Source organism: Canis lupus, chromosome 1 (assembly GCF_048164855.1).
Source record: "Canis lupus baileyi chromosome 1, mCanLup2.hap1, whole genome shotgun sequence".
Lineage (NCBI taxonomy): Eukaryota > Metazoa > Chordata > Mammalia > Carnivora > Canidae > Canis > Canis lupus.
The window spans coordinates 68,075,132-68,096,595 of NC_132838.1; the positions used below are offsets into that span (position 1 = coordinate 68,075,132).

The window sequence follows — 21,464 nt, forward strand, 5'->3', positions numbered from 1 at the left end:
ATTAAGTGCCGTATGTTAGATGCTCAGTTCCAAATTTATATAAACCAGCAATACTTGTAGGAAGCGCCAACATTGACCACCAAAACATAAAGGAGATTAAAGAGGGGGGCAGAATGGAAATGCAGGGAGAATATAATCTCACAGAGTGAACCAGCATGCTGTTCCACTTGGTTCTGGGTGCTGCTGGTCATGTTTTAGAAGGTACTAACTTCCGTCATTGTTGAACAGGATGAGGCAGAGAAAACAAAAAACAAAACAAAAACCCATACCTCATACAGCTCCCCAAATTAAATTGAATATGTTGAAGGGAATCCAGAAGTGGAAACTACATCTAGGACCTGTAATCGTAGAAATATGAAAGTCAGAAAGGAAAAAAAAAAACTTAAAAATGAAGAGCTTGTAAAATATTGTAGTTAAGGTGGGGAAAAGAGAAAATATATTGGAAATTTTTAGTCTGATATAAAAAAAGAGTTGTCATGGAAAAAGGAAAAAAAAATTAAAAAGGGAGGGGAACCCTTTGGTTCTATATATTGTGAATCCCTCGGCCTCCCCTGGAGCTTCCAGCGCTGCTGGGTCCAGAACTCGCTCTTCCCCAGTCCTTGCAGCTGGTCTCTGGGGGAGGGGCTGCTGTGCTGACGCTCAGATGTGTGTGCACCTGGGGAGATGCCCCCCACTGGATGCCGGCTCAGGTGAGCTGTTGACCCCTTGAGGCCCCTGTCCCCTGGCGGCCCCCAGGCACGTGGTGGAACACGAAGGAGGACAACACTGCTGCCACTGGGTCTCCAGCCCTGGGGTCAGCTCCCTCGGTAGCCACCCGCAGCTCCCAGTCCACACTGGCCTGGATGTTGGGGGGGGGGCGCTGACCTGCACAGCTCGGGGCACTGGGGGCAGGACAGTCCTGGCCGTCCTGTCCTCTCCCCGCCTCTCCCCTCCCCCCAGCAGGAGGGTCCTCCTCGTCGTGTGCCCTCCCCCCGCCCCTTCCCCCCCACAGGAGCATCCTCCCCGACCTGTGCCCTCCCCCTCCTCCCTTCCCCCTCCCCCCCCGCAGGATTGTCCTCCCGGTCCTGTGCCCTCCCCACTGCCCCCCGCAGGAGTGTCCTTCCCATCCTGTGCCCTTCCTCCTCCCCTTCCCGTCCCCCCCAGGAGCATCCTCCCCGTCCTGTGCCCTCCCCCCTAAACCCCTGCAGGAGCGTCCTCCCCGTCCTGTGCCCTCCCCTCTCCCCCCCCAGGAGCGCCCTCCCCGACTCGTGCCCTCTGCCTTCCCCCCTCTCCTCCCTCCCCAGGAGCCTCCTCTGCGTCCTGTGCCCTCCCCGCCTCTGCCCCTCCCGGGGGGACCGCAGGATCACGGGCTGTGCCCCCGGTGCCCGGGGTCCGGGCCTGCACCCCTGGAATCGCTCCCGGGGCTCAACCCCCTTAGCCCGGAGCCCCCGCCCGACCCACCCGCTGTCCCCGAGGCCCGAGGGCTGTGCCCCATAAGGAGATGAGCACCTGGCGGGCCTCCCCCACGGGGTCTGTTCTATTTATTTATCCTCTCATGCCTTCCTGCCGCGCTGGAAGCAAAACCCCTCCTCGGTAGCCTTGGGCCGGGCTCCGCCTCCCGCAGGTCGGGCTGGCAGGTGTCCGCCGTGTGCGCGCAGGTGCACAGGTGCGCAGGTGTGCAGGTGCACAGGTGTGGCGGGCTCCAGGCCCTGCTCTCCCACCGTCCTGCCGCGCTGCCCAGACGTGACAGTTTAATAGTATTTCACCTTTTTAAGAGCTCAGACTTAAGTACATACTCAGAATTTCTTTTCAGTTTGTCAAATAAATCCAACCTGAGCTGAATGAAAATGAAACTTTCTGAGAAACACTATTACATAAGCGAACCATGACGAAATTAAGTAAGGGCATCTTTAGGCGGGAAGGTCCAATGGACAATTCCTACCATAACGCATGAAATAAAAAAATAAAAAAAAAACACGCATGAAATGTCTACCACATTACTCACCAGAAGGAAATCCACATAGGTTTTTCCCTCCTTCTTTCTTTCCTTCCTTTCATTCATTCATTCATTGATTCATTCAGAAGTTTCAGATGAAACCCAAGTCCCTTGGACCTCAGGCTTCAATGCACGTTAAACCCTAAAAGATCTCACTATGCTGACCTATAAGGTTATTCTACGTAGACCCTGATCAGAGTATTGTGGTGAGGTTCCAATGTAATAGGCATTTAACTTACTCTCTTAGAAGAAGTACATATGAAAGCATGTTTTAGGTGTCCTACCTTAAATATCATCTATTACAATTTTTAGAGTACTGCCCAACGCACTGCTGTATTCATAATTCTTGAGTTTTCTTCTCTAAAGATTACATTAGTTTCATGATTCACAGCCACACTTCTCAAAAACTACGCGGCCATTCTGTTAAAACTCCAGAAACAGGAAGTCGAAGTACAATAGTTGAAACCTAACAGCCATCTATCCATATTATCAACACTTGGAGAGTTGGTGGGGATCTGTTCAAATGCATGCATATATTTTCCCATACTGAAGCCCGTCGTCTCCAGTACTGCGTCACCATTTCCTTCTTTTCAACATATTGAAATTTCAAAATTGAATCCATAATGTCTTCCCTGCACATTGGAAATCTAAAGTAGTGTGAATACCAAGGGTGTTTTGAGACTCAAATGAAGGCAAAACCTGATTAAACATGAGGTTATTGATTATCTCTGTTGGACACATTTATGGATATTAACACATTTCACTCCAAAAATAGCTGTGTCTTTCATTACAGTGCTTCCCCAGACCCTGCTATGGAAGTATGTAACATATGGTATGCGTACCTCATCACTGTTCTGGAATCCTAAAAGTTCTTGACTTTGATATGCACCTTGCTCCACGGATTTCAGGAAAGACATAGTAGACCTGGACTTCCTCCAGGATTACTTTTGTTGTATTGGTTTTCAACTTTTCTTCCTTATTTCTATTTATTTATTTATTTTATTTATTATTATTATTTTTTAGATTATTTATTTATTTATTCATGAGAGGGGGGTGCAGAGACACAGGCAGAGGCAGAAGCAGACCCCATGCAGGGAGCCCGACATGGGACTCAATCCCGGGTCTCCAGGATCACGTCCTGGGCCGAAGGTAGGCACTAAACCACTGAGCCACCCAGGGATCCCACCTTATTTCTTTTTTTTTTTTTTTTAAAGATTTCATTTATTTATTTATTCATGATAATCACAGAGAGAGAGAGAGAGAGAGAGAGGCAGCGACACAGGCAGAGGGAGAAGTAGGCTCCATGCAGGGAGCCCAACGTGGGATTCGATCCGGGTCTCCAGGATCGCGCCCTGGGCCAAAGGCAGGCGCCAAACTGCTGCGCCACCCAGGGATCCCCCACCTTATTTCTATTTTTAAAAATCCAATAAACCTGGATTATATGAAAGGTCAGTTATGTTTAGAAATTGATCAAGGGCTAATAAGTCAGGGCCTCCTCTGTGAGCTATTAAAAGCAGAATTAGAGTGATTTTTATGAGAGAGCAGGGAAGAACACTAGATGTCAAACAGGATTATGCATTTGAAAACAAACAAACAAAAGGATATGATTTCTTATTACGGAGGAAAATAAAATACTAAATTCTAGGTAATCTTATTTAAATGAAACTACATAAACCTTAGTTTCATTTTTTCCAACTCATCTCAAAAAGCAGATGCCTGGCACGGTACACTGCCACCAGTCCTCTAAGTTTCTACCATAATCCAGCTGTTTGCAAAGTTTTTGATAGATGGCTCTCAGTGTTCCGGCACCGTGCTCTGTGAATCATGTAATTGTTTACTGTACTGGTCCATTTAACTCCCATTTACCACCATATCTCATACAAACCCACAATATTTATATTTCCTTTCTTTGGCGGATAAAAGAAAACATTTTGTATTTTGTATATATGGGATTTCAGAAGTCAAGTTATTAATGCAAAAGAGATAATGGGGGGGTCTATGTTAGATCCTTTCCTTCTTTCTTCCCTCCTCTCTCCTCCCTCCCCTAATTCTTTCCTCCCTCTCTCTCATTTGCTCTTTCCTTCAGATGAATATTATTTTTAAGAGACTCTTATGCATGTGGAGCTCTTCTCTGGTAATACATGCTTTTTTTTCTCAGGTGGAAGTTAATCACGTAAGTATTGCCCTGTTGAAAACAATTGTAATGAGCTTTTATCTTCAATTATAATAATGCTATTAGCATTTGATCAAGTGATAATATGATTATATCAATTAAACAAACATAGATCCTCTGTTAATGACATTTGGCCTGGATAGAAAAATGCAAATTGGATAGTGAACTTCTCTAACTTGGTAAAATTTCCAAATCATCTCAGATAGATGGAAATATACATAAACTGCATATATTTAAAGTACACAATCTGACGAATTTTGACGTATGTATACACTTTGAAAATACCAACACAATCAAGATAATGAACAATTCCATCACCCCTAGGAGTTTCTTTGTCACTCCTTCCTCCCCCTCCTTTTGGCCTTCTCTCCGCTCTTGTCCTCAGACAGCCACTGACCCACTTCCTGTCACTAGAGATTCATTTGTGTTTTCTATGATTTTACAAAAACGGAATCATGCAATGTGCACCCCCTTTATTGACTGACATTTCACCTATTATAATTATTTTGAAATCCATTCACGCTTTTATGTGGATTAATAGTTTATTCCTTTTAACATTGAGTAGCATCACATTGCATGGATGTACCACGATTTCTTTATCAATTTACTTGTTCACAAATCAAATTAGCTATATTGCAGTTTTTGATTTTACAACTAAAACTGCTGTGAACGTATTTGTGTAAGTCTTTGTAAAGATCTAAGCTTTCTTTCTTTTTCTTCTTTTTTTTTTTCGTAAATATCTAGAAGTAGAATAGATGGATCATATGGTAGGTGTATATTTAACTTTTCAAGAAATTGCCACATTGCTTTTCAAAGCAGTTGTACCATTTTACATTTCCTTAGGTAGCTTAGGAGAATTTTAGTTATTTTGTGTCTTCATCAACATTTGGTATGGTCTTCCTTTCAGTCTGGGATAGTCAAGTAAGTGTGCAGTGGTATGCAGCTATGGTTTTAGTTTGCATTTTTCTACTGACTATGATGTCAAGAATCTTTTCATGGGACTATTTTCCATCCATATATCTTATTTAGTGAAGTGTTTTCTCAAAATTTATATCCAACCTTTAAAAATAGACCATATTTTTCAGAACAGCGTTAGATTTACAGAAAAACAGAGAAAATGTGAATTTCTTCATACCCTGCACAGCTTTTTGTAAGATTTTTCATTAGTATGGTACCTTTGTTACAATGGATGAATATTGCTTCATTATTATTAACTAAACCTTGGACTCTGTTTAGATTTCCTTATGTTTTAATACATGTCCTCTATTTGTTCTAGGATCCCATCTAGAATATCAAATGATGTTTATTTGTCATGTCTTCTTAAGCTCCTCTTGTCTGTAGCAGTTCTCTGACTTTCCTTGTTTTCAATGGACAAGAGCATTTTATAGAATGCTCCTCTCATTGAATTTGCATGGTATTTTTCTCATGGTTAGACTAGGTTATAGTTTCTTGGGAGGAAACGCAAAGATAAAGTACCATTTTTATCATATCATATCAATAACACGTACTATAAACTTTATCACTATTGATGTTAACCTTGATCACCTGACAAAGGTAGTGTTTGACAGATTTCTTCACTGTAGGGTTACTCTTTCTATACTGTGCTCTTTGCAAAGACAGTACTACATGCAGCCTACTCTTAATAAGTGGGAAGTTATACTCCCTCTCCTTGAAAGTGAAGTATTTATATTTATCATTTGAAATTCTTCTGCACAGGCAACTTGTCTCTTTTCTTTTTTCATTTATTTATTTGTATTAACATGGAACGACTCACGAAAATTTATTTTACACTCTGAGTTATTAATCAATATTTCTTTTTTGTTGTTGTGATTGCTCTAGATGTTCTAGCTTTGGCCTTTGGGAGCTCTTTCAGTTTGTTTTTGCATCCCTTTGACATGCTTCCATGTTCTAAGCATCTCTTTACTTTCTGGTGATACCTAAAAAATGCTCCAGCTTAATTTTCCTTATAAAATTTTTTTAAAAGACTATTTATTTATTTGAGAGAGAGCACACAAGTTGGTGGGGAGGCAAGAAGGAGAGGTCAGAAGCAGGCCCCCCGCTGAGCAAGGAGCCCAACAAAGGGCTCAATCCCAGGATGCCAGGATCACCGTGAGCTGAAGGCAGATGCTTAACTGACTTAGCCACCCAGCCGCCCCTCCTTATAACCATTTTCAAATTAGTTGAAACACAATCGTCTATATATATATGTTTCAATCTTTATACAATGTTTTCTTCTTTGGGTCTGTATTTCCCTTTTTTTTAAAATTTTTATTTATTTATGATAGTCACAGAGAGAGAGAGAGAGACAGAGGCAGAGACTCAGGCAGAGGGAGAAGCAGGCTCCATGCACCGGGAGCCCGATGTGGGATTCGATCCCAGGTCTCCAGGATCGCGCCCTGGGCCAAAGGCAGGCGCCAAACCGCTGCGCCACCAAGGGATCCCATGTATTTCCCTTTTTTTAAAAGATTTTATTTATTTGTTTTGAGAGAAGAGAGAGTGAAAGCATGAGCAAAGGGGAGAGACTGAGGATGAGGGAGAAGCAGTTTCCCCACTGAGCAGGGATCCAGATGTGGGACTTGAACCCAGGACCCTGAGATCATGGCCTGAGCCAAAGGCAGAGGCTTAGCTGACTGAGCCACCCAGATGCCCCTCTATATTTCTATTTTTCCATCATTAGCAAACTGTCTTGATTACTGTACCTCTATGCTGCCTGGAGAAAATGTGATATAATTCTTCTAGTTTTATTCCTCTTTCTCAAAAGTTGTTTTGACTATTCTAGTTTCCTTAAATATGCAGATAAATTTTAGAATAAGTTTCTTAATTTCTACAAAACAAAGGTAACTAGAATTTTTAATTGGAACTGCATTGACTCTATACCTAGAGCTGGGGAACCGACATCTTAACAATATTGAACTTCTGATCTATAAACCAAATAGATCTCTCATTCGTTTAGATCTTTTATTTCTCTTAGCATTGTTTTGACGTTTTTAGTGTCCATGTCTCACACAACCTCTGTCAAATGTATTCTTAATTATTTTATATATTCTATGCAATTGTAAAAGTTATTTTAAATATTCAATTTCTCATGATACATTACCAGCATATAGACACACAATTGATTTTATATCTTGATCTTGTATACTTCAAATTGCTTAATTAATTTATTGATTCTAGTGGCTGTTTTGTAAATTCTAAAAGATCTTCTTCCTATGACCATGTCATCTGAAAATGAAGAGAACTGTATTTTTCCTTTCCACTCTGAATTCCTTTTATTTTATTTTGTCTTATTACGACCTAAAACTTCATGTCTATATTAAATACAAGTGGCGAGGTGGTCATCCCGGTCCTGTTCCTAATCTTAAGGAGAAAAAAAATTGTCTTTCTCCACTTAATATAATGTTACCTATTCCATATCTTAACCAGAAAGCATTCAACATTTTACTTAAAGTAGTTGTAGGTTAATTATACATTGTGGCCTTTATCAGGTCGAAGATTTCCCTTCTATTCCTGGTAAGTTGAGAGTTTTTACTGGTAATGAATGTTGGACTTTGCCAAATTATTTTTTTCTGAATGTATTGAGATGTTCACAGAGTTTTTCTTTTTTAGTCTGTCAATATGGTGAATTGCATGATTGACTTACACGTTTTTTTAATTTAAAATTTTGCAAAAAATTTAAGAATTATTTCATCTATGTCCATCATAAATATTTGTCTCGTTTTGGTATTAGCATAATAGTGCTAGTATCATAGAATGACATAGGAAGTATTTCTTCCCCTTTAATTATCTGAAATAGTTTGTGGAGGATTGGTATTATGTCTTCAATAAATGTTTGATAGAATTCACCAATGAAGCTATCTAGGACTAAAATTTTCTTGCTGAGAAAGTTGTTAACTACAGAATCAATTTTTAAGGTACATATAGAGTTATCCAAGGAGGTAAGTGAAATCTGAATAGGACAAACACAAAGAAAACCAAGTGTACAAAGTCATATCAGTGTCAAAATTCTGAAAAATAAAGACAAAACCTCTTGAAAGCAGAAAGAGAAATAATTTTTCACAGTGGTTTTCTCATCAAAAACCACAAAGACCATAAGAATGTGGCACAATATTTTTCAAGTGGCTAAGGAGAAGGACTATTAACTCACAGGTCTACATCCAGTGGATATATCCTTCAAGAATATAGTAGAAATCAAGAAATTTCAGGGACACCTGGCTGGCTCAGTCAGTAGTGCATGTGACTATTGATCTCAGGGTTGTGAGTTTGAGCCCCTCGTTGGGAATAGGACCAAAGGAAGAAAGAAAGAAAAGAAATATTCAAATGAAGAAAAACTGAGAGAATTTGTTGTCCATAAATCAAACTTCAAATAGTGGCTAAAGAAACTTTTCTAACAGGAAGAAAATGATTAAAAAAATGAATGCTGAGATATTAGGAAGAAAGAAAAGACAATGGAAGGGTAACAATATGTTTAATTATAATAATTTTTTCTTCATTTCTTGAGTTTTTGAATTGGGTCTGATAATTCAAGTAATAACTATAAAAATTTATGTAGAGGAAATATTCTAAATTTATATAGAGAATATATTTAAGATAATTATCTTACAAAAGTGTAAAGGACTATAAGAGAGCTAAAGTTTCTACACTGCCATTTATCTAGTGATATATCAACACCAGTAGGCTGTGATGTTATGTATATATAAGGTGATAACTAGCACAACCAGCAAGAAAAACGTACAAAGAGATATACTTAAAAACACTATAGATAAATCAAAATAGAGTTCTAAAAAATGTCTATGTAACTTACAGGAAAATGGGAAAAAACAGAAATAAAAAAGAAAGAGAACAAAGAGAGAACAAAAAATAAAATGTCACACTTAAACTGTAACTCATTAATGATTGCCCTAAATGTAAATTATTTTTTTCTTTTTTTTCCTAAATGTAAATTATATGTTTATATAATTGCATATATATATGCAATTAAGAGACAAATATTGGCAGAGAAGATAAAAATACATGGCCTAATTATATGCAGTTGATCTTTGAGCAACACAGGTTTGAACTGTGGATCCATTTTTTACTGTACAGTATTATAAATGTATTCTCTCTTTCTTATTATTTTCTTAATAACATTTTCTTTCCTCTAGTTTGCTTTATTTTAAGAATACAGTACACAATACCTAAAACATAAAAAAATATGTGTCAACCAACTGTTTATCTTATTAATAGGACTTTCAGTCAACAGTAGGCACAGTAGTTAAGTTTCAGGGGAGTCAAAAGTTATACACAGATTTTCAACTGTATAGGAGGTAAGTACCCAAATCTCTATATTGTTTGAGGGTCAACTGTATTGTCCACATGAAACTCACTTAAAGTATAACAACATAGGCTTTATAGAAAAAAAGATAGAAAAAGCTTCACTATACAAACCTTAATCAAAAGAAAGTAGTAGGAGCACCTTGCTCATAATTGAAATAATATAAAGTATCTTTTCTAATGACAATGGAATCACAAGCAGAAATCAAAAACAAAATGGTAACAGAAAAGTTTTGAACATTGGAAATTAAATAACATACTTCCAAATAATTCATGAACCAGAATCTCAAGGAAAATAAATACATTGAACTGAATGAAAATTAAAAAACAAAATCAAAATGTTTGGGACATAGATAAAGCAATGCTGAAAGAGAAATTTAATGCACTAAATGCTTATTAGAAAAGAGGAAAAGTCTCAAATTGATCACCTAAACTCCCACCATGGGGTGCCTGTCTGGCTCAGTCAGAGGAGAAAGCGACTCTTGGTCTTGGAGTAATGAGATTGAGCCTCATGTTGGGTGTAGATATTACTTAAAAATAATAATAATAATAATAAAACTCCTCAAGGACCTAGAAAAATAAGAAAAATAAACCCAAAGCAAGCAAAAGGAAAGAAATAAGAAGAAACAAATAATAGTAATGTAAAGAGCAGAAATAAGTGAAATTGAAAACACAAAAACAATAGAAGAACTAAAGTAAGAGGAAATAGTTCTTTAAAAGATCAATACATTTCACAACTCTAGCAAGACTAACAAAAAAAAGGTACAAACCACCAACACTAATAATGGAATGTAATATCACTACATATCCTGCAGCCATTAAAGGTTCAGTAAAGGAATACTACAAAAAAACTTTGTATTCATAAATTTGACAGCTTTGCCGAAGTGAACCATTTCCTCAAGAAGCACAAACTAATTCAACTCAATATGAAATAGATAATTTGAATAGACTTGTAAATATTAGGAAAATTAAATTTGCAATTAAAAACCCTCCCCCCAAATATTTAGACTCAAGTGGCTTCACTGCAGAATTTTACCAGACATTAAAAGAAGAGTTAACGTTAATTCTCTACAGTCACTTCCATAAAATAGGAGAGAGAGTTATACATCCTAACCCATTTTATGAAGCTAGTATTTCTCTGATACCGAAAACAAACTAAGATGGTATAAAAGAAGAAAAATACCTCCTGCAAATATAGATGCCAAATTCTTTTTTTTCTGATGCCAAAATTCTTAAGACAATATTAGTGAATAGAATTTAGCAAAGTAATTAGAATTATACACTATTACCTAGAGGGATTTATTCTAAGAACATGAGGCTAGATAAATATTTGAAAAGTTAAAATACGATTTACCATATTAACAAGATAAGCTAGAAATATCACGATATATGAATTAATATAGAAAAACATTTGACAAATTCAAAACCTATTCATGATAAAAAAACTTTTAGGAAATTTAGAATAAAAGATCACTTCTCAAACTGATGAAGAACACTGACAGAAACTCTGCAATAAATATCATACTTAATATTTAATGGTTAAAAATGAATGCTTTCCCGGAAAAATCAAGAACAAGAAAAATGTATCCTCTCTTAGCATTGCTATTCAGCATGGTACAGGAAGTTCTAGCTAGCACACTAAGTTAAGGAAAATAAAAGGCATATAGATAGAAAAGGAAGAAATAAAGTCTCTATTTGCAGATGTTCTACATGATGTTCTACATACACATTTCTAAGGAATATACAAAAAGCAAAACAAAACTTTTAGAACAAGAAGTAAGTTCAGTAAGGACACAAGATACAAGACAAAAAGACAAAATCAGCTGCATTTTCATATTCTAACAATGAATATGCGGATACTGAAATTAGTAATACAATACCATTTATAATCACTCAGAAAAAAATCATGTGAACCTTAACAAAACATACGTAAATCTTGTAAGGTGAAAACTACAAAATGATGAGGAAAGAAACTGAAATTTCTTTTTTTTTTTTTTTAAATTTTTATTTATTTATGATAGTCACAGAGAGAGAGAGAGAGGCGCAGAGACACAGGCAGAGGGAGAAGCAGGCTCCATGCACTGGGAGCCCGATGTGGGATTCGATCCCGGGTCTCCAGGATCGCGCCCTGGGCCAAAGGCAGGCGCCAAACCGCTGCGCCACCCAGGGATCCCTGAAATTTCTAAATAAATGGAGAAATGTATTTTTTCATGGATTGGAAGTTTCAATATAGTAGCTGTTAATTCTTCCCAAATTGATATATGGTACAGTGCAATTGTGATCAAAATATCAGTAATATTTATGCTTAGATATGGACGAGGTTTTTATAAATTTGTATGGAATGCAAAGAGACTAAGTAGGCTAAAACAATTTTTAGGAAGGATAAAGTGGAGAAATCACTTTACTTGATTTTAAGGCATATAACTACGGTAATCAAGACTGCGATATTGGTCAAAAGATAGACACGTAGAACAATAGAACAGAATAAGGAACTCATACATACCTCTAAAGTATGGTCAACTGGTTTTTTACAAAGATGCAAAAGCATTTCAAAGGAGGAAGGAAAGTGTTTTTTTTGTTTTTTTTTTAGGAAAGTGTTTTTAACAAATGATGTTGGAGTAATTGGATAGCTATGGGAAAATAAATCCTCCACCAAAATGTCACAATTTATTCACAAATTCATTCAAAATGGATCATCAATTTAAATGTAAAACATAAAACTATGAAATGTTTTAAAGATTATATAGAATATGATCGTTAGGACCTTGGGCTTAGTAAAGAGCCTTAGATGTGACTCTGAAAAACATGATTCCTGGATAAAAGGAAATCCAATAAGTTAGTCTTCATCAATATTAGGAACTTTTCTCTTCAACAGATCCTATTACAATGATAAAAGGACAAGCTACAGACTGAGAGAAAATATGTGTAAGCCTCACTGGGAAAATGACTCATATTTGAATATACAAAGAATTCTCCTAACTCCCCAGGAAAAAAAAAAGGATAGAAATAAAAAAAATATACAATTAGAAAATGGACAAAATACATAAAGAAACATATTACTGGAGAAGATATACAGATGGAAAATAAGCACAAGAAAAGATGTTCAGCATCACTAGCTATTACTGAAATAGAAATTAAGACCATGATGAGATATCACTTCACATATATTAGAACAGCTGAAAAAAAGAAAAATAGTGAGGTATCTAATGCTGATGAGGTTGTAGAGAAACTCAATTTCTCAAGTTTGTTGTTGGGAATGTATAATGTTATAGCCTCTCTGGAAAATACTAATGTGACTCCATAATTATGTGGAAATGCAAACTTTCTTAAAGTCAAAGATAATAAAAGAGCAGCCAAAACACAACAGCAGAGTACACACAGCATATACCAGAGACACTTCCTGAAATGCCAAGCCCTGGGGAGTGTAGGACCTCTTTTTAATATGGCATTACTCTTAGGTGCAGGAAACATAACACACTTTCATAAAATGCAAAAAAATAGAAACCTAGCCAAAATGACAATATGGAGGATTGTCTCCAAAAGAAAGGACAGGAATATATCATAGCCAGGGATTTGCTAAAAATACAGATGGGCAATATATCTGAACAAGAATTTAGATCAACAGTCATAAGACTACTTGTTGGATTTGAAAAAAGCAGAAAAGACAACAGATAAACCTTGACCCTGCAGAGATAAAAGACCTAAAAACTGGTCAGGCTGAAATAAAAAATACTGTAACTGGGATGCAAAACAGACTGGATAAAATCACAATGAGCACTGAAGAAGCAGAGGAGAGAATAGGTGATATAGGAGATAAAGTTATAGAAAATAATGAAGCTGAAAAGAAGAGGGAAAGAAAACTATTAGATCACAAAGATAGATATAGGGAACTTACTGATTCTATAAAGTGAAATATATCTGTATCCTAGGAGTCCCATAAGAGCAGGAAAAAGGGGAAGAAGGCTTATTTGAACAAATTATAGCTGAGAATTTCCCTAATCAGGGGAAGAAAACAGACATTCAAGTCTAAGAGGCATCCAGTACTCCCCTCAAAATCAATAAAAACAGATCAACACTGTGACATAGCATAGCTATATGATATTTATAAAATACAAATATAAAGAGAGAATTCTGAAAGCAGCTAAGGACAAAAGTTTCTTAACCTACCAGGGTAGACACATAAGGCTTACAGTAGACTGTTCATAGAGACCTGGCAGGCCAGAAAGGGCTGGCATGTAATTCAACGTGCTAAATGGGAAAAATATGCAGCCAAAAATACTTCATCCAGCAAGGCTGTCATTCAGAATAGAAGGAGAAATAAGGAGTTTTCCAAGACAAGCAAAACTAAAAGAGTTTGTGAACCATAAACCAGCTCTGTAAGAAATATTAAAGGGGACCCTTTGAGCAGGAAAGAGAGGCCAAAAGTCATAGACTAGAAAGGAATAAAGACAATCTACAGGAACAGTGACTTTGCAGGTAATACAATGGTACAAAATTAATATCTTTCAATAATTACTCTGTAAATGGGATAAATGCTCCCATCAAAAGACATAGGGTATCAGAATGGATTAAAAAACAAGACCCATCAATGTGCTGCTCAGAAGAGACTCATTTTAGACAGAAAGATGCCTCTAGATTGAAAGTGAGGGGATGGAGAACCATCGATAATGCTAATGAACATCAAAAGGAAGCTCGAGTAGCCATGCTCATATTAAACAAACTAGATTTAAATCAAAGACTGTAATAAGAGACGAGGAAGGACAGTCTATCACAATAAAGGGGTCTATCCAACAAGATCATCTAACAATTGTAAATATTTATGCCCCTAAACTTGGGAGCAGCCAAAATGCTTAAATCAACTAATAACAAACCTAGATTCATTTATAAGAATAACATAATAATAGTAAGGGACTTTAACACCCCACTCACAGCAGTGGACAGATTATTTAAGCAGATCAACAAGGAAACAAGGGCTTTAAAGGACTCACCAGTCGGACTTAGCAGATGTATTCAGTGAATTTCACCCTAAAGCAGAAGAATACACTTTTTTTTCAACTTCACACAGAACACTCTCCAGAATAGAGCACATATGGCATCACAAATCAGGCATCAACTTGTACAAAATGATTGAGATCATCCCATTCATGTTTACAGACCACAAAGCTATGAAACTTGAAGTCAACCACAAGGAAAAATTTGGAAGGACCACAAATACATGGATGTTAAAGAACATCTTACTGGTGAATGAATGGGTCCATCGGGAAATTAAAGAAAATTTTTTTAAAATACATGGAAGCAAATGAAAATGAAAACATGACAGTCCAAAACCTTTGGGACGCAGCAAAGGCAGTCCTAAGAGGGATGTATATAGCAATACAGGCCTTCCTCAAGAAGCAAGAAAAGTCTCAGATATACAACCTAAACTTATACCTAAAGGTACTGGAAAAAGAACAGCTCATAAAGCCTCAATCCAACAGGAGAAGGGAAATAATAAGAACAGAAATTAATGATCTAGAAATAAAAACAACAGTAGAACAAGTCAATGAAACTAGGAGCTGGTTCTCTGAAAGAATTAACAAAATTGATAAACCCTGAGCCAGACTTATCAAAAAGAGAGGAGAAAGGACCCCAATAAATAAAATCAGAAATGTCAGAGGAGAGATGACAACCAACACCACAGAGATACAAATAATTATAAGAGAATATTATGAGCAATCATATGCCAACAAACTAGGCAATCTAAAAGAAATGGATAAATTCCTAGAAACATATGAACTAGTAAAGCTGAAACAGGAAGAAATAAAAAATATGAACAGACCCATAACCACCAAAGAAATTGAGTCAGTTATCAGAAATCTCCCAACTAAAAAAAGTCCATGGCTGGGGGTGGGGTGGGGTGGGGGGCATCCCAGGGGAATTCTACCAAATATTTAAAGAAGAATTAACACCTATTCTTCTGAAATTGTTCCAAAAAATAGAAATGGAAGGAAAACTTCCAAACCATTCAATGAGGCCAGTAGTACCTTGAACCCCAAACCAAGACCTCACCAAAAAGAATAACAGACCAATATCCCTGACAAACATGAAGGCAAAAATTCTTTTTTTTTTAAAGATTTTATTTATTTGACAGAGAGAGGGAGAGAGAGCAAGTGCACAGCAGGCAAAGAGAGAGGGAGAAGCAGGCTCCTCGCTGAGCAAGGAGCTGATTTGGAGCTAGTCCCAGGATCCTGGGGTCATGACTGGAGCCAAAGGCCGATGCTTAACCAACTGAGCCCCTCAGGTGACCCATAATGCAAAAATTAGCTAGTCTCAACAAGAGACTAGCTAATAGGATACAACAGTACATTAAAAGGATTATTCACCATGACCAAATGGGATTTATTCCTTGGTTATAGGGTGATTCAACATCCACAAATCAATCGGTGTGATACATCACATTAATAAAAGAAAGGATAAGAACCATATGATCCTCTCAATAGATGCAGAAAAAGCATTTCACAAATTACAGCATCCTTTCTTGATAAAAACCTTTAGGAAAGTAGGGATAGAAGGAACATACCTCAACATCATAAAGGCCATGTATGAAAGACACACAGCAATATCATCCTCAATGGGGAAAAACTGAGAGCTTTCCCCCTGAGGTCAGAAACATGACAGGGATGCCCACTCTCCACTGTGGTTCAACATAGTACTGGAAGTCCTAGCCTTAGCCACCGGCCAAGAACAAAAAAGTAAAAGGAATCCAAATCCACAAGGAAGAGGTTAAACTTTCACTCTTAACAGATGACGTGATAGTCTATGTAGAAAACCCAAAAGACTCCACCAAAAAATTGCTAGAACTGATCCATGAATTCAGCAGTCTTAGGATACTGAATTAATGCACAGAAATCTGTTGTATTTCTACCCACCAATAATGGAGCACTAGAAAGAGAAAGAGAAACTAAGGAATCGATCCCACTTACAATCACACCCAAAACTGTAGGATACCTAGGAATAAACCTAACCAAAGAGGTAAACGATCTGTACTCTGAAAACTATAGAACATTCATGGAAAAAAAATTGAAGAGACAGAAAGAAATGGAAAAACTTTCCATGCTCATGGATTGGAAGAACAAATATTGTTAACATGTCTAATTGCCCAAAGTAATCTATGCATCTAATGCAATCTCTATCAAATTAACACTAGCATTCTTCACAGAGCTATGACAAATAATCCCAAAATTTGTGTGGAACCAGAAAAGACTCCAAATAGCCAAAATAATGGCGAAAAAGAAATCCAAAGCTGGAGGCACCACAATTCTAGACTTCAAGCTCTATTACAAAACTGTAATCGTGAAGACATGGTACTGGCACAACAGCAGACACATAGATCAATGGAACAGGACAGAGAACCCAGAAATGGACCCACAGCTGTATGGTCAACTCATCTTCGGCAAAGCAGGAAAGACTGACTATCCAGTGGAAAAAGGACAGTGTCTTCAACAAGAGTTGGTGTTGGGAAGACTAGACAGTGACATGCAGAAGAATGAAACTGGACCACTTTTTTATACATTACACAAAAATAAACTCAAAATGGATTAAAGACCCAAATGCAAGACAAAAATCCATCCAAATCCTAGAGAAGAACAGAGGCAGCAACTTCTTTGACCTCGGCTGCAGCAACTTCTTGATAGACACGTCTCCAGAGGCACAGAAAACAAAAGCAAAAATGAACTACTGGGACTTGATCAAGATAAAAAGCTTCTGCACAGCAAAGGAAACAGTCAATAAAACTAAAAGGCAGCCTATGGAATGGGAGAAGGTAGTTGCAAATGACATATCAGATAAAGGGCTGGTTTCCAAAATCTATAAAGAACTTATCAAAATCAACACCCAAAAAGTAGAAAATCCAGTCAAGAAATGGGGATAGATATGAACAGACATTTCTCCAGAGAAGACATAGAAATGGTGAACAGGCACATGAAAAAAGTGCTCAACATCATTGATCATCGAGGAAATACAAATCAAAACCACAATGAGATCCCACCTCACACCTGTCAGAAGGGCTAAGATGAACAAACCAGGAAACAACAGATATTGGAGAGGATGTGGAGAAAGAGGAGCCCTCTTGCACTGTTGGTGGGAATGCAAGCTGGTGCAGCCACTCTGGAAAACAGTGTGGAGGGTCCTCAAGAAGTTAAAAATAGAGCTACCCTAGGACCCAGCAATTGCGCTCTTGGGTATTTATCCAAAGGATACAAAAATAGTGACTTAAAAGGGCACATGCACCCCAAATATTTATAGCAGGCTCAGCCGGAAGCCAGCTTCTCCTCTCCCTCTGTCCCTCCCTCTGCTCCTGCTCTTTTTCTGACTCTCAAATAAGTGAATGAAAAATCTTAAGGTAAATAAACAAATCTTAAGAAAAAAAGCTAAAGCTAATAAATTTTTATCATATTGGCAAAAGATGATTTTGTTAAATGGGAAAATGACCTATATTTACAAAAGTAACATTTAAATGCATCAAGTTTTAACAGTATCGGGAGGAAATACGAGAGAGTATTTGACATAGTCCTGATGTGGAAAGTGGGCTTTTTCAAAAGACTGGGCTGAAAAGAATGCAATGAACTGTTAGCAATTAAAAAAAAAGATGGACAAATTTAAATATCTAGAATTAGTCATCTACACAGCGATAAACCAACATATCTATCAATATCAGAGTTCAGAGAACAAACCAAAAAATGGAGAGTAAAATGCATAATTTTGAAGAACATGAGTTGCTAAAAGCATCAGCTCTGGAAGCTAATGAGCAAGGTTCAGATCCCACCTGTGCCTCCTACTTTATTCGTTATTAGGCTTTAAGCGATTTATCCAAACACTCTGCCTCTATCTATCATCTATCTATTATCTATGTATCTATCATCCATTATCTATCTTTACCTATCATCTATCTATCATCTATCATCTGTGTCCACATCCCATATATCCACCATCTTTTCCATCATCTATGTATCTATCATCTATTTTCTTTTTTTTTAAAGATTTTATTTATTTATTCATGAGAGACAGAGAGAGAGAGAGGCAGAGACACAGGCAGAGGGAGAAGCAGGTTCCCTGCAAGGAGCCCAACGTGGGACTCAATCCTGGGACTCCAGGATCGCGCCCTGGGCCAAAGGCAGGCGCTAAACCGCTGAGCCACCCAGGGTGCCCGTATCACCTATTTTCTTTTTTTTTTTTTATTTTCTATCATCTATCATCTATCTATCATCTATGTATCTATCATCTATTATCTATCTATGTATCTATCTATTGTCTATGTATCTATCATCTATTTTCTATCATCTATCATTTATCTATCATGTATCTATCATCTATCTATATCTATTATCTATCAATCTTATCTATGTATCTATCTATGTATCTGTCACCTATCTACCTACTTATTTACTGATTCATTTAACTTATTGTGGTAAGACAGTTAACAGGAGATTATTTTATTTTAACTATTATAAATATACAAGACTGAAGAGGGCATGAGAAACAAATACTGCTGATGAGGCGGTAAACGGTCGAATTCGGTTTCGTCCCCGCCTTGAGCGTTGGGGTCCTCCAGCCCTGCCCAGCGCCTCACCTCTACGTCCCCGGGGGCACCTGCACCTCCTGCGGGGGCAGGACAGAGGGTCGGAGCCGGGGGCTCAGGGCACCTGTCTTCCTGGCCCGGGACTGGGAGCGGCTGTGGCCCAGGGCTGCTGGGATCCTAGGGGCGAAGGGCAAGCACGTTAACATCCTGCCCTGTGAGTCTTGGAGGACGTCTTGGTCTTGCTCCACCAACCGGATTGCTCTCCTTCTGCTTTCCTGCCCTAAAATGCATCCATGCCCCTTGCCTGCAGCTGCCTTCTCTCTAACTCTCCTTGTCCTTGCAGGTTTATTCTTTTATTAGCATTACTTTCATATCTAGAGGCAGTGGAGATAAACACAAGAGTTCAATCTCCGCAGCTCAAATGCTACTCGTTTCTAAAGTTACCACAAGAAATGTGACTTAATTTTAAATTGAAAACTGAGGGGTGCCTGGGTGGCTCAGCCAGTTGAGGGTCTGCCTTTGGCTGTGCCGTGATGGAGCCCTGGGAGTCTGCTGCTCCCTCTGACCCGCCCCCTCTTATTCTCTCTCTCTCTCTCTCACGCTCTCTCTCAAATAAATACAATCTTTAAAAAAAATCGAAAAGTAAGATGAAAACTTAAAATGGGTGCCTTCGCTGGGGTCATGATTCCAGGCTCCTTGGATTGAAGGGAGGGTAGGAGGCCTCCCTGCTCAGCCGGGTGCCTGCTTCTCCCTTTCTCCTCCTCTGCCCCCTACTTGTGCTTTCTCTTGCTATCTCTCTCTCTCTCAGATAAATAAATAAATAAATAAATAAATAAATAAATAAATAAATAAATCTTTTAAAAAATTAAAATAAAATGAGTGTTGAATTTGGTGGATGAGGCCACCTCCATCTCTATATTTCTATGATTTTTCAGTTAAGCATGAATCAGACACAGAGTAATTTGACTGTTTTATAATGTCCACATCCCATATATCCACCAGAGCTCTGTCAAGTATATTTTTACAGCTCCCTTTTCCTTTTTTGATTGAGATTTGCTTCTCAATTTGTCTCACCCGTTGCTTCTGTTTGATGTAGGAGCGCGGCCTGCAGAGGGGGATTTGCCACAGTGAAGAACTCTCAGCACACTGTGAAGGAAATCTTCAGGGTCAGGCTTGGGGACTGTCTAACTTGTATTTCTTTAAAGTCCACATTGCATGGAATTTATGGGAGAACCAATTTAGCGACAATATTAGAAATGCAAAAACACCAGATAATCACTAGCAGTTCCAGGAAAATGTTAATTGGAATAAAAAAAAGATAATAAAAAACGTCCTTCACTTACATAGGATGTTACTGATTTGTTGGCGTCGGTCGACTTTCACAGATGTTTCCTACAAGATTTGAACATGGAAATTAAGGTTAACCAGTGTCACGTGATGTGTAAATACCTACCTTAGGCACATATTCGTCAGTTTTTACCTGTTGCTGGACTGTAATACAGTCCTCTCAAAGGGGAGCTTTATCTTTTCTGCTCTGTAATTGTTTTCATTTCCATTAAAAGAGAAAGATACCAATAATAGATAGAATGAGAGCATGCAATCTATGTTATGTCAGTAAATCCTTGGTGTCTCTTAAAACCTCACCTAAACTTGCAATTCCCTTGACAGAGCACGTAGCAAGGCCTTTCTCCAGCTGCTGTTTTTGCTGATGAGATGCCAAATGTCTTTACAGATACATCTCAAAAGAGAGAGAGAGAGAGGGAGAGATGGGAATGCAATTACAGGAACGCTGTTCTCAAAAGAAGTAGTTCAGAGAAGGTAAGTGGTTTTCATACTTACTGGATCACCACACAAATGATGTTCATTAACAATAAAAGATGATTTTATCTGCTTTTTAAATGTCAATTTATATCCAATAAATAATGTGTGAAATGTCCATCAATTGCTACTCAAAACTACAGAGCTTCATCCTGTCATAGTTTTGTTGTTGTTGAGAAAAATCTCTAAATTTAAACTTTGAGTATTGTTTTCATTTACCTGGAATCCAATTTATGTTTATACATCAATACTCATGAGTTATACTTTGAAGACTCGTTGTACCACAATGTCTGTAGAGGCAATCGATATGTAAATATTACTTATTTGCATGTACATCATGTTTTTATGTAAATAATGTAAGAAAGGTAGCATTAGTGTTCTAAACTTAATGAACTCTAGAGTCTGCAACTAAAATTTCATCAATTTCCTTTCCTGTTTTCAATGTAAAAAAACCAATATCCAAATAATTTCTCTTACTTCTATTTCTCACACTGGATTCCACCTTCCAGAGTTTGCTCTTTATGCATAGGGATGTTAGTGTGGATGAATATTCATATGTGTGTGCATATTATTTGCATTAATATTCTTTAATGAGGATGGGCACATCAAAAATTTCTAGTGTCAAATTTGAG

At 37.7% G+C, this 21,464-nt stretch overlaps 1 long non-coding RNA gene across 1 annotated transcript in view; it reads left to right on the forward strand.

Moving 5' to 3' along the window:
- Positions 1-21,464, forward strand: part of LOC140618761 (uncharacterized) — a 34,828-nt gene that overhangs the window by 9,796 nt on the left and 3,568 nt on the right. Inside the window, exon 2 of the long non-coding RNA XR_012018840.1 lies at positions 20,747-20,832. This is a non-coding gene — a long non-coding RNA (uncharacterized lncRNA). The remainder of the gene's footprint in view (positions 1-20,746; positions 20,833-21,464) is intronic.